This window comes from Xenopus tropicalis, chromosome 2 (genome assembly GCF_000004195.4).
Source record: "Xenopus tropicalis strain Nigerian chromosome 2, UCB_Xtro_10.0, whole genome shotgun sequence".
Taxonomy (NCBI): Eukaryota; Metazoa; Chordata; class Amphibia; order Anura; family Pipidae; genus Xenopus; species Xenopus tropicalis.
Window position 1 is genome coordinate 145749414 of NC_030678.2, and position 4407 is coordinate 145753820.

The window sequence follows — 4407 nt, forward strand, 5'->3', positions numbered from 1 at the left end:
TGGAAAGCACTGCTGTACTGACTAAAGACAGTTCAAAATCTCTTCAAATTGGTGTAAAGACTTTAATCATACAAATATTTTGACTGTTTCCATTCTGGAAAATACATTGAGCAAGGAGAAGATAGTGCCACTCAGCCAAACTAGGACAGCCCAAGTGATGAAACATAGGTAACTTTTATGTTAAGTCCAATGTAATTGGGCGTAAACGGTATGCCTAGAATATGCTCTATACAACTGAGACATGGTAAGGGTGCTATATACTGTAAATGGTGTGGTGAGCAAGTGGTGTGCTTGGGGTTTGATTGGCCAAATGAGTGGTAGGATAAATTAATTTTAACCTACAACAATTGAACTGATTGTGTCTTCTTAGTAGTACGAAGGACTAGATACTGTCCTTGATCATAATTTGGAGAGAATATATAATATACTCGTGTAATTGTGCTGTTCTACAGGTACAGTAAAGCAGAGCAAATGATATATTTTATGAAATCGGAAGGAATTTCAGTAGATAATAAAATACAACCATTTTATTTAGTTCCCACCTAAATATAATACAGAGAAAGCAGGTGCACTTTCTTTAAACCTTTATAAACCTAGCTTCCCTTCTAAATATTTTTTCTTATACAAAAAGGATAATTGGCTCCTGATAAAATTGATCATAGTGTGTATAAATGTGACAAGGACTGAGAGTGTAAATTCCACTGTGGCAGTGACTGATGTGAATGATGAATCATCACTGTAAATTGCTGTGCAACATGGTGGTGCTATATAAACAAAGAATGGTAATAATACTTTATCTGTATTATATATCAGGAAGGTATTTTTAGTCTATATGGGAACCACAAGTAAAGGCAATCAGTGTCTATTGTAGGTCTCACACCCAAAAATATGTCAATGTTAGTTTTTTCCGAAAAGAAAAAAAAATTAATATATATATATATATATTCAATAGTAAGATATCTAAATAATTTAGTATACAAATAAATGAAATTTCATTCTTTCTAAACAAACAAACAAAACAAAGAACTGTATCAAGCATAGTGCAATGTTGGTGGTGCCCAAACTGACTAAGACTATTTATTTCTCATGGGTTACTATGAATACAATTCTGTTGTATTTATCCCTTGTGTATGTTGCTCAAAGTCTTGGTGTGATTAAGGACAGATCGTTGCTCTGTACATAGGCTAGAGTGCACTAGGATTTCTTTTTCTTTTATAAAGTTGATTGCATTTTATTGCATAATTTCAACATGCAATAAAATGCAATAAAAGGAAAGAAAATAAGATGAAGTGCCCTGGCTGATGTACGGAGCATGGGGATAGGCAGGTGGAGGTACAGTATATTGTTGCTATTCTGAATAATATTTCAGAATAGGAATAATACTAATCTAATACTGGCACCATGGACCATTGATAACAGATAAAAGTCTGTAGCTGTCTGGGTCTCTCTATTGCAGTTTCTGGTCTGAAGATGAGGTGACTGCATTCAAAATAGGGATGTTATTTATTCCCACACAGCATTAATCTTTATCTATCCTTAGTTAAAATAAATGAGCAACTTCTCACCCAGAGATGCCTTAGCCTTTTAGTCTGGGTCCCGGGTTCCTTCCATGACTCATACTTCCTATTGTTTAAAGAGTAAGGATTTTTTTTAAGAAAAAAACATGTACTCTCAAAAAACAGTGCTAATGGACATTTTTTGTACTTTGCCTGCTGAGTGGGGCATTGTGCAAATAGCTGCAGAATTGCTGTGGACTGTGCTTTGAATTGAACATGGCCTGCATTAGGCTGAGCTTGATTCAAAAGGGACAGACAAGGCATGTAGGTTTCCTCCCCTCCCGCCCCTACCTTGCAGGCCATTCTATTAAGCAAGTTTGGAGCAGCAGGATGCAAAAACTGCACTGGGGCCCTGACAGTGTGCTGTTCACTGAGTGCCAGATTTTTTTACCCAGTTTTCGGTGCAGAGCTAAGCTCACAGGGGGGCACAAAAGCCTTCCCAAACAAGGACTAAGGGGTGAAGTCAAGTCAAGTCCATCAAGTCAATTAATAGGCCATTTTAATTATTTTAAAAATCATTGACTGATGGAGAATACTTCCTTGGTTTTTTCCAGTGCATGTGATCAATATTATTATTGACTTTGTTCACTTTCCTGGAAGTGTGGATGGCCTTTTCTAACTTATCAATTAGATTGATTTAAAACTAGTCATTTTGACCTGCACTGATTCAGAAATTATTTAGCTGGATTTGATATCTGGCATAATAAATTGCAACATTGGTAAGGATTAATTGGAAATAATTGTCCCATAATGATAAGTGATAAATCTGGGGCTGCCATCAGGGGAGTACAGAGGGTCAGTAAGAGGCCCCATGGGCATTGGGTCAAAGTGAAGTTATTGTGCAATTTGCAGGTGGTGAAGGGTTGGAAATATGTGGAAGTAGACTGAGTGTGGGTGGATCATGGTTGGATATTTGGCATAACATTGCTTGGCCAGGGCAAATCAGGAGTGTGACTGTGCATGCTCAGGGATTCTTCTTTTTCACTGGGGCCATGTTCTAGATGTTGGCAGGACCCACCAGGTGTCCAATAAGCTAATAACTGTAGGACCCTAAAGGAAGGTCTCTACTTATTCAGTGGTATAGGGCTCTTTATTTACTAAAGGCGCCTTGTAGAAATCTCCTATTAACGGAAATTTCTAGAGATAAATAGAAATTAAAATATTTGGATAAATACTGCAAGAGATTAGACCAATTATCAAACTGAATCTTTCACTGCATATTAAAAATTTGCACAAATCTGACACCATTGTGACATCTTTGAATAAAACCTTGTGACATTTAGTTGTCTGGAGCTGCAAAATCAGTCAAAAAGTGCTGGAATTTTGGAAAATCCCAAGCAAAATCCTGGATTTGGTGTTTCCTCTAAATATTCATAGTTATTTCATTCTCCGTCATTTTTTGATCCTATGTCATCATTAGCAGCCTCACTTTTTGGCTGGGTTAGTGTAGGCAATATAAGAAACAAAAGACCCAGGCATCTGCTAACAAGCCAAACAGGAACATTTCAGTGTAACTGGAACATGGGGAATATTAACTGAGGATTTATGTGTTTCCAGAACATTTTATGGAAGTCCATAAAAATAGTGAAGATTTGAGAGCTACAATAATAGTAACAGCTAGAATAGATGAAAGTGAAAGTTAAATGAGATAAATGTATAAGTTACACATTTGTGAACATTCCTGGATATTTTAAACTCTAGTATACCTCCAGATGGTTTAAATATGGACTTTGATCTAGGAAGCTTTTAAATCAATAAATAACAGTGTACTAATATTCTTACTTTGTTTAAACATTTATGAAATATTAAGTTAATATTGTTAAATGTTTATAGGCATGGGATCCCTTATCTGGAAACCTATTATGCAGAAAGCTGCAAATTACACGAAGGCCATCTCCATTTTAAGCAACTTATTTCAATTTTTTTTAAAAATTATTTTCTTTTTCTCTGTAATAAAACAGTACCTTGTACTTGATGATAACTGCATGAATCCATATGGGTGGCAAAACATTTTAGATTTAATTATTTTTAGTACAGTGGTCTCTGACCTTTTTTGCACCACGGATCGGCTTCAAGAAAGACAATTTTTCCAAGGACCAGGGGTTGGTGGGTATAATACAGCTCATCATAATACAAAATCAGTGGGAGACCTGACCTTGTTTCCCTACAACTTGATGTGCCCATTCCCTTGCTCTTCTTACTCTCACCTAAGTGCTGACATCCCCTGACACTTAGGGGGACATTTACTAACCCACGAACGGGCCAAATGCGTCCGATTGCGTTTTTTTCGTAATGATCGGTATTTTGCGATTTTTTCGGAAAAATTTCGCGACTTTTTCGTTACTAATACGATTTGTGCGAAAAAACGCGAGTTTTTCGTAGCCATTCCGAAAGTTGCGCAAAATCCGGTTGATTTTTCGTAACGTTAAAACTTGCGCAAAAAGTTGAGCTTTTTTCGTAGCGTTAAAACTTGCGCGAAACGTCGCACCTTTTAAGTTTTAACGCTACGAAAAAATCGGCAGATTTTGCGCAACTTTCGGAATGGCTACGAAAAACTCGCGTTTTTTCGCGCAAATCGTATTGGTAACGAAAAAGTCGTAAAGACGCCGAAAAAATACGAAAAAGTTGCAAAATGTTCGTTTTCAAATCGGAATTTTTCCAATTCGGTTCAGATTCGTGTCTTAGTAAATGTGCCCTTTAGTATGGAGCTTTAAGTACTTTGATCCTTTTTGCAAACAGTAGAAAGCTTCCTGGGCTTCGCATAGCTGTTGTCATGGAGTTGGGATCACAGGTAATTGAGACCAGAGGTGGCCCAGTTCAGCACAGCCCACGGCCCGGTGGTTGGGGACCC